The sequence below is a fragment of the Triticum urartu genome, chromosome 6A (assembly GCF_056163025.1).
Source record: "Triticum urartu cultivar PI428250 chromosome 6A, HENAU_Tu73, whole genome shotgun sequence".
Taxonomy (NCBI): domain Eukaryota; kingdom Viridiplantae; phylum Streptophyta; class Magnoliopsida; order Poales; family Poaceae; genus Triticum; species Triticum urartu.
Genome location: NC_141878.1, coordinates 306,489,880 through 306,500,121, shown reverse-complemented (window position 1 = coordinate 306,500,121; position 10,242 = coordinate 306,489,880).

Below are 10,242 nucleotides of genomic sequence, written 5' to 3'. Positions count from 1 at the left end.
CTGGACTAGAGACTTGAGTGTTCAGGTAGTCCGTGGCCGACACCCTTGTTGGGCTTCCGCTTGAAGGTTGGTGAGTACATGTCGTGTAAACGACGGTAAGTGGTGAGAGCGTGTATGAAGAAGTACACCCCTGTAGGGTTAACATCATCTATTCGAATAGACGCGTCCGCGGTAAAGGACTACTTGGTTGCCTATACAGTTCCTAGACAAGTAAATGGATACTCCTAAAAGCCTCAAGACAAGTGTGAGTGCCGTGGATGGCCCTTCCGTAGGATGACGGAGGAGGATCCACGGTAGTGTATTGTTGTGGTGAGTAGTGGACTCGTGTGCACAAAACATTTACAAGTTGCTGTTTCATAGGATAGTTTAACCAAGAGTCAAAGCTGGCTTGCTGCAATAACCCCACTATCCTTCTTGAGAATGTTGCATGTATAGTAGGCTCTATGGTAAGACTTGCTGAGTACTTTTGTACTCATGTTTGCTTAATTACTATTGCAGAAGAGACACCGCCCCCTCCGATGGGTTCTATGTAGATCTCGACATTGACGAGTGACTTGTCACCCAGGTGGTGATCCTGAGCCGTGAAGGGCTTGTAGATAGACAGGCTTCGTCAAGCCTTCTTGCTTTCTAGTTGTCTGTACTCAGAGAAGTTTGCTTCCGCATGTGCTTGTATGTTTGTATGACTTGAGTGTCGGGTCGTGTGACCCCTACATGTATGAACATATTATGCATGGCTCTCTAGAGCCTTCTAAATAAAGTACTTTGAGTTGTAGAGTTTTGTTGTGATGCCATGTTGTATTTACACATATCAAGAATATTGTGTGTATGTTGGAAATGCTTGGTATGTGTGGGATCCGACAATCTAGTCGTTTATCCTTGGTAGCCTCTCTTATGGGGTAATGTAGTCTGGTGCTTCCACTGAGCCTTGGTAGTCCGCTACAGCCCGGTTTACCGGAGTCCTGCTAGCCCAGCACTACTGCTCCGGAACACTTAGACTGGCCAACATGTGATTCACTTCGTTCCTGTGTCTGTCCCTTCGGGGAAATGTCATGCGGAGACATCCGGAGTCCTGTTAGCCTGCTACAGCCCGGGTTCCCGGAGTCCTGTTAGCCTAGTTGCAACAACCCGGATTCATACGCTGTTGACCGACATGCTCGAGGTTGATTCATGTATGCCTATCCCTGTAAGTTAGTGCCACTTTGGGTTCACGACTAGTCATGTCGGCCCGGGTTCTCTGTCATATGGATGCTAGCGACACTATCATATATGTGAGCCAAAAGGCGCAAACGGTCCTGGGCCATGGAAAGGCGACACCATGGGGATACCGTGCGTGAGGCCGCAAAGTGATATGAGTTGTTACAGGCTAGATCGGTGTGACTTAGAATCGGGGTTCTGAAAGACATCGCCAATGAGCCTGCCTTCGACAAAGAGTCTGTTGGCTCTACCGACCCGATGCCCGTTGACTTCGACATGGCGTCCCCCGATTCCTTCCTCGCCAACGTAGTGATCATCGATGACCCACTCCCTCCCGCGATCAGCGACGCCAGCGCCAGCACCATCACGGAGGTGCTGGTCATCAATCATGATGGAGCTTCTGGCAGAGCCGGCTAGGATCCGCTGCAGGCGGCAATGCAGGACCTGTCTGAGCCCATCGTGGCAGATGCTAACAGTGAGACGCTGGAGGCCTGCCGCGTCACACTCGTCGAGAGCACCAAAAAGTTGGCAGCCATGAGATGCCTCACCGAGGCCTACCAGTGCAAGATCGACCGCGCTGTATCCGGCACGCTGGCTGCTGGTGATCCCAGCCGGACGGGCACCGTTCGGCAGCGGGGCCCAGCCGTTGCCAACATGCTGGGGGTTGACCGCCCCGTTTACGCCACGCCCTTGGATAACCTGCGCGGCGCCCAGGCGGCCGCAGACGAACTGGATCACCTGGAGGGTGACGAGCGACGTTGCATGACGGAGCGCGTCCAGCAGCTCCTCGACGCGGCTGCCACACAACAAGAAGTCGACCGCCACGTGGTGGAACCCGGCCTACAAGCTGAGAACCTCCCCCTCGCTGAGAACATGGCGCGACCTCCCGGACGCCGAGAGGCAGCGGCCATGACCGAGGAGACCCAGACTCGGCTGCTTGCTACAGCCGGACATGCATCACCATAGAGCGCGACCAAGATGGCCACCCTCGAGCAATCGAGCAGTGGGGCGATCGACAGCCTCCTCCGCGCAGGGAGAGGTGCGTCTCCCCGTCGACTGTTGATCACCCAACTGTCGGCGACCGGCTAGGCCGCCGTGAGGGAATCGGAGAAAACGATGCCCACCACCGGATTGACCACCTGGCTCGATCCCTGGCGCTTGAAGAGGAAGATGCAATCGGCCTGTCTTGTTTCGTCCCCCGCATTCGCAATGAGCCCTTCCCAAGTACAACGGCTCCGTGAAACCAGAAGATTCGCTGGTCGACTACTCCACCGCCATCAACATAGCAAACGGCAACAAGCGCGTTGCTGTGAAGTATGTTCCCCTCATGCTCCAGGGCACAGCCCGGACATGGTTGAACAGTCTCAAGCCCTACAGCGTCAACACCTGGATGGAATTCACCGAAGTCTTCATCCGCAACTTCACCAGCACCTATAAGCGGCCGCCCAAGCCTCGCCAGCTCTCCCTGTGCATCCAAGGCCTCGCCGAATCCACCCGCAACTACTTGACGCGGTGGGCCGAACTGCGCAACTCATGCGAAGGGGTGCACGAGGTGCAAGCCATAGAATACTTCACCGCCGGGTGCCGAGAGGGCACCCTACTCAAACATTGACTCCTCTATGACGAGCAGGTCACACTCAACAAACTGCTGATCATAGCAGACAAATACGCCACCGCCAACTCCTCCATGAAGTCGGAGCTCCGAGTGGACGCATCGGGGAAAGTGCTCCTGATGGCTCCCTAGACACTAGTTGGTGATAACAGTCGGTGCCAGCAGCAGAATGACAACAAGCGTAAGGCCCTGCAGCTGGCTTCCACCAGCCGGCAAGTGGCAACAGTTGAAAAACAATAGCCAGATGGTCAGCCCGGCCCCAAGCGTCAGAAGGGCGGCATGCCTGCTTGGCTGCCCATCTTCTCCTATGAGCAAACCCTCTGTTGAACATATGTACATCTACATAGGTCTGGGTTTTGTATGTCGCACCTGTAGTGTCTCTCTCCCTTTGTATTTACTTGTATCGTGGGAGACAAGTGTAACGCCCCGTGACCGATGTGCCAGGTGTCGTCCAGTTATTCGCTGTTGTTGCCTTGTCATTGCTTGCGTGTCATGGATTGCATATCATGTCATCATGTGCATTTCATTTTCATACGTGTTCGTCTCATGCATCCGAGCATTTTCCCCGTTGTCTGTTTTCCAATCCGATGCTCCGTTCTCCTCCGGTGGTCATTTCTAACTTCTTCTCGTGTGTGGGGATTAAACATTTCTGGATTGGACCGAGACTTGCCATGCGGCCTTGGTTTACTACCGGTAGACCGCCTGTCAAGTTTCGTACCATTTGGACTTCGTTTGATACTCCAACAGTTAACCGAGGGACCGAAAAGGCCTCATGTGTGTTGCAGCCCAACACCCCTCCAAAGTGGCCCAAAACCCACCTAAACCTTCTCCATCATCTCGGTCGTTCGATCACGATCGCGTGGCCGAAAACCGCATCTCATTTGGACTCTCCTGGCTCCCTCTACCTATATATATGTGATCCCCTCCGAAATATTCGCGGTACAAACCCTAACCTTCGTCCTCCTTGCGCCGCCGGACACGTCCGCCCGGCGGCCGGACATGTCCACCCCTCCCGGCCACCTCACTCCGACCAATGGGGAGCCGCCACGTCACCGCCGCCACCGCCCTCACCCAATCAGACGCCGCCACCTCGCCCGCGCCTCTCTCTCCTCTGCCGCGGCCCGTGGGGCCCGAGTCAGGCCCGCCCGGGCCCGGAGGCGCCCGCCGCCGCTCTTGCGCGCCCAGGCCGCGCCGGACCTCATTGCCGGGCCGCGCCCGACGCCGCCATGCTCGTCGGCGTCCTGCCCCGCCGCCTCGGTCGCTAGACCACCCCGCGCCACCTCGCCCCGCGCGCCTCATCGGAGCGCGCGCCACCACCGCCCTTGCCGCGGATCTGGTCGGGCTGTACAGGATCCGGCCGTCCCCGAGCGCCTCGGCTATCCTCCGGCGCCGTCCCGCCGCCCCATCGCTGGAGAGGCCACCGGCATCGTCGTTGACCTCGGAACCCTAGATCTAGATCTGGACGTGATATTTGCACTAAGTCCCAAATTTCCTGATTCAGATGCTCTGGTTCATCATGCCATAACTCATCATACGTAACTCCGATTTGAGCATATAGCATATCAAAATGTTCGTCTCAGAGAGTACATCATTTAATCTCATTGCATCATTTTCATTTGAGTTCATCTTGATGCCCGAAATGCTGTTAGAAGAGTGCTACTTGAGATAATTGTCAGATCTGTTGCTCCATTTAGATATTTGTCATTTTTGCCATGATTATTGTATGCATGATATGCCCATGAGCTCTACATGTGTTTTGTTAAGGGTTTTGTCATCAATCCAGAGGTGCAACCCCTGTACTTTTGTGATGTGTGTGGTGACTAGCACAAGCGTGCAAAGTGAGGCACTTGGTAATGCTGATTTCAGGGACTTAGCATTTCCACTAAGTCCTTGAGCTGTTTATCTCATATGGTCATATGTTCATGTTGTTTCCTAGTGATCCGTGCCTATTTTGAGGATGATAAGTAAGGATGTTTTGTTAATATTTTAGTGCTCTATCGATCCATGTCTTTGTTTGCAATTATGGAGCATCCTAGCTTGAGTCAATCGAGCTCTACTTTTGCTACTTCGTGAATCTGGGTAGATTGTCTACTTATTAGCGATTTTGCCGTGGATGTTGTAGTTGATCCGTGCATGCTATGCTATTGTTCTTGTCATTTCTAGCTTGTACTTTGTGTATTCTTGATGAGTGTATGCTTAGTTTGCCATGACTTGCTCTGTGGTGAGTGCATCGAGCTCGTAAACATGCCTACTTGATATCAATTTCAGCATGCTCCAGTTTTCACTAAGTCCTCGTTTGTGAGGACCTGTTCGTCTACGTCCGTTTGTCTTCTTCATGGACTCGTTCTTCTTCTTTGCGGGATTTCAGGCAATATGATCTTACCCTCGAAATCACTTCTATCTTTGCTTGCTTAGTTGCTCGCTCTTTTGCTATACCTATGCTGCAATACCTACCACTTGCTTTTCATGCCTCCCATATTGTTGAACCAAGCCTCTAACCCACCTTGTCCTAGCAAACCGTTGTTTGGCTATGTTACCGCTTTGCTCAGCCCCTCTTATAGCGTTGTTATTTGCAGGTGAAGATTGAAGTTTGTTCCTTGTTGGAACATGGAGATGTTGTTCCTTGTTGGAACATGTTTACTTGTTGGGATATCACACTATATCTTATTTCATTAATGTATCTATATACTTTGTAAAGGGTGGAAGGCTCGGCCTTATGCCTGGTGTTTCGTTCCACTCTTGCCGCCCTAGTTTCCGTCATATCGGTGTTATGTTCCCGGATTTTGCGTTCCTTACGCGGTTGGTTATAATGGGAACCCCTTGACAGTTCGCTTTGAATAAAACTCCTCCAGCAAGGCCCAATCTTGGTTTCACTATTCGCCACCTAGCCTTTTTCCCTTGAGAGTCGCGCATCCCGAGGGTCATCTTTATTTTAACCCCCCCGGGCCAGTGCTTGTCTAAGTGTTGGTCCAAAATGGGCAGCCTGCGGGGCCACCTCGGGGAAACTTGAGGGCTGGTTTTACTCGTAGCTTGACCTATCCGGTGTTGCCCTGAGAATGAGATATGTGCAGCTCCCATCAGGATGTCGGTGCATCGTGCGGCTTTGCTAGATTTGTTTTACCATTGTCGAGGATGTCTTGAAGAACCGGGATACCGAGTCTGATCGGAATGTCTCGGGAGGAGGTCTATTCCTTTGTTAACCATGAGAGCTTGTCATGGGCTAAGTTGGGACACCCCTGCAGGGATTTGAATTTTCAAAAGATGTGCCCGCGGTTATGGGCAGATGGGAATTTCTTAATGTTCGGTTGTAGAAAACCTGAAGTTGACCTTAATTAAAATGCATTAACCGCGTGTGTAACCGTGATGGTCTCTTTCCAGCGGAGTCCGGGAAGTGAACACGGTTGTTGGAGTTATGCTTGACGTAGGTTGTTCCAGGATCACTTCTTGATCATAGTTGTTCGAACGTGCTTTGCCTTCTCTTCTCGCTCTCATTTGCGTATGTTAGCCACCATATATGCTAGTCGCTTGCTGCAGCTCCACCTCATACCTTTTACCTTACCCATAAGCTTAAATAGTCTTGATCGCAAGGGTGCGAGATTGTTGAGTCCCCGTGACTCACAGATACTTCCAAAACCAGCTTGCAGGTGCCGATGAGTCCATGCAGATGACGCAACCAAGCTCAGGAGGAGCTCGATGAAGATTTTGTCCTTTGTGTTGTTTCATTCTAGTTGATCAGTAGTGGAGCCCAGTTGGGGTCGATCGGGGACCGTGTCGCACTTGGGGTTCTTCTTTTATTTTTGTTCCGTAGTCGGACCTTGACTGTATTTGGATGTTGTAATGTTTTATTCATGTAATTGTGTGAAGTGGCGATTGTAAGCCAACTATGTATCGTTTCCCTTATGTATTACATGGGTTGTGTGAAGATTACCTCACTTGCGACATTGCTTTCAATGCGGTTATGCCTCTAAGTCGTGCTTCGACACGTGGGAGATATAGCCGCATCGAGGGCGTTACAAGTTGGTATCAGAGCCTTCCCCGACCTTAGGAGCCCCACTGCTTGATCGAATTAGCGGACGAGTTGAGTCTAGAAAAATGTTTTGAGTCATTTAGGAATTATATATCAGAGAGTTTAGGAATTCTTTTTACTTCCCACTCTCCTCATCGCTCTGGTAAGGCATCCTGACGTAGAGTTTTGACTCTTCTCTTCTCAAATTTCACTAAATTTTTTTTAGGATCACGCGGATATCTTCTAATCGTTCCGATGGTTTTGTGACGAGAACATTGTCTTGGTGCCTCCTGTCAGGGGTTTTGTGGAAGTGTCCCGGGTCGTTGAGCTCTGAGGTGTTGTCGTCATAATTTTATCGTTGCAGTTCTGGAATACCTGAGTTTATTACGCCGACATCGAAAATCTCTTTTATGCAGTTCGTTGGTGAGATAACCTCGACGCCATCCAGTACTGGGGCGGGAGTTCGGGAGTATCGCCATAACTCGTATAACGGATGTTTTTCGAAGGTTGAGGTAGATGATTTCTGAAGGTTTCTTGGTTATGTGATGAAGGATGGATACAGCTGGATGTAGGATTTGCTAGTTTGGGTGAGATATTATGCTTCCCCTGTATCCCCAAAACCTGATTGCATAACTGGAAAATTTTGGGAGTTTATAAGTGGGAATTCAAGTAGATCTTAGGATATCTTTCCGACAGATGTATGATTTGAAATTGGGGTTCGACGTCTAGTGGTCCGCCTATTCACGGTCGGTTTTACAGTGGTCTCGTTGTGTCTTAAAGAGTCCTTCGCTATGCCGACTCGGGGACGCTTCATATGTCATGTGCACTGCCTTGTACATGATGGTGTTGTACGATCGAGCCCATGTAGGCCCCACCACGAAAACTTCAGACGAAATCTCTATCATATGTTTTTCTGGCTTATTCTGCAAGCCAACCCTTTATTTTCGTTTTGAGTTGTGGTATTCGAGTTGCTTCAATGTCAAGTGTTGATTCCATACCTTCCCCAAATGGTGTTCTCATATTCCTATGTGAATACTAGTCCTTCTCGATCATCAAGTTTGTCATGTCAATTCTTTTCAACCGGTGTGCTTCTCTTCTAGTGGATCCGAACATTTCAACATCCGCAATATCCAATCTCAGCTTTCTCAACGGTGTCGTTTTCATCCATCCCAAGGTGCCTTTGTTTTCCCACCCACCCACCCTTTTTCTTCGAGGTCTCGGATTTCTTTATCAAATATCCATTTTATTAGGAAGTCTCTCCATTCTTCTCCCTTCATGTTCTTATCCGGTGATTCTCATGAAGATACTAACAAAGTTTCTAGTTCATCATTCTCCATTCTTTCCTTTTCCAGTGGATCCAATTCAAGCTTTCGGTGTCGATCATATTCTTTTCTGTATTTCAAATGCTTTTCTCGTGCCGGTGAACCTCATAACCATTCATTTCTCGCTATTCATTTGTTCCGGAGTGCTCAAGATATCTCAGAAGGATCGTCTTGTCATTCAAGATCCGTTAATCCTATTTTGAGGATGTTTATCTCATTCAAGCTATTTAACTCAACTGGTGCAATCTCTCCTTCTAATCATTTGAACAGTGTTTTATTTTGAGTGGGCCGTAACCCACAGGTCTCTTCCCAGGATCTTACCCGACTCTTCTAATTTCTACCAGAGTTATTCTCAAATCCATTTCAAAGTTTGACGTAAGAATGAAGTTTTCATCAGTCAAATGTTTTCTCCAAGATCTGTCAAATTCTTTTCATCATTGGTTCAACTTGCCTATTCTTCGCTATTCCGGAGTTTCTCAACAATTCATGGTGGTGTTTCTCGTCGTCTTCCTCATCATTTGAAGACCGAAGAAGATTTTTCCTCCATATCTTATATGTTCTCTTCAAGATTCATGATTCTAGCTTGTTGCCATCCTCTCGTAATTGTTTTGCTCGTGAGAATTCTTTTCACCTATCCGGAGTAATTCAAGAGTCTTCTCAGTTTGCTATCCGGAGTCCATCAATTCAGATTTATTCATTCTCAGCTGTCAGTTATGATTCTCCAATCTTACCGGTCCTTCGTTCTAGTGATCTTCAATCAGCTCGTGATCTCTTTGTTCTCTTGTATCTAAATTCTCTCAAGCTTCTTCATTCATTTGCTAATTCTTACCCGGTGTTTCTTTATCTTCTCATCGTTCTTTTCAATTCTTACGGTGGTTGCTCAAGTGTTCTCTTCCTTCTTCATCATATCAATTCATTCCTTGTTTCAATCCTACCGGTGATCCATTAAATTTGTGCTATATCTATCTTAATCCTACCGGTGATACTAACAAAGTAGTATGCCAAATCCATTGTTTATCATCAATTTAATTGGTGAAGGACAAGCATAACATAATTCTTATTCTTGTTCATCCAAGTGATTAATTCCTTATTCCGAAGTGGTTCATCATACATATTCTTGGTTTCAAGTGCTCATCTTTCTTTCCCAGAGTTCCAAGCTCTAATTATCATGGAGATCCATATAAATCATTACAAGGTTTCACATTGTGTTTCCAACTTCTCTTTCTTTTCATTATCCTTTTGTTTACCGGAGTACTTCATCAAGGTGCTACATGATGGTTCATCAAGGAAATAATTCCTTCTTCAAGTGTTCATTGAGATTCTTTTCAATGGAGCTCAAGTATTCTTTATCTTGCATTTTAAAGTGCAATTCTTTCAACCGTATCATTCGACGTGGTGTTATGTCATTCTTGATAATTTGAGTTTTGGTTTCATGATTCAAATGTTGTTAAGAATGAGATATTTTAAATCCATCAACCTCTTCGTCGGAGGTATCTTGGGTTATTTTTCACCTAAAGCCTTCCCTAAGGATTGTTGCTAATTATGGTGCTTATATAGGACCCAAGTTCTTCTTTATCCTCCCGGTGAAATAGTTTCTCCTCTCTTTGTTCTTATCCAATCTCGTTCCCGTTAGTGGCGAGTTGTCACCTCATAATTTTGAGATGTCTTCTATAAGTCCATATCAAGCTTTTCCTTTCATTGTTGGTTTTCAAACAACTCCGATCGACCCTTGTCCTAAAGATGCCTTTTCAAGCTCTTTTGTGGTAGATGTTGGCATTTTCTTCTCCATTCTCCTATTTCAATTATCTATCTTCTATTTCTTTCGTTCCGGAAGCTTGGTGATGTTGCTCTTCTCAACCCATCATCCCATTCGTCAAAGGTCAGGTTCTTTTCATGATTATCCATTTAACCGGAGTGTCGTGCCCTCTTTTCAAGTTCTACCACCTTATCAAGTTGTTATTCAATTCTTTTCTTTTAATCGGAGTGCTGCCCGAAGTTGTTCTTCCTCGTTCCTCTTTTCTGACGGAGTGTTTTCAACCTCGTTCATCTTTGTTGTATTCTTTCTTTCAATTTGTTCAACCTCTCAAGGTTCTTTGGTTTCATTCGTT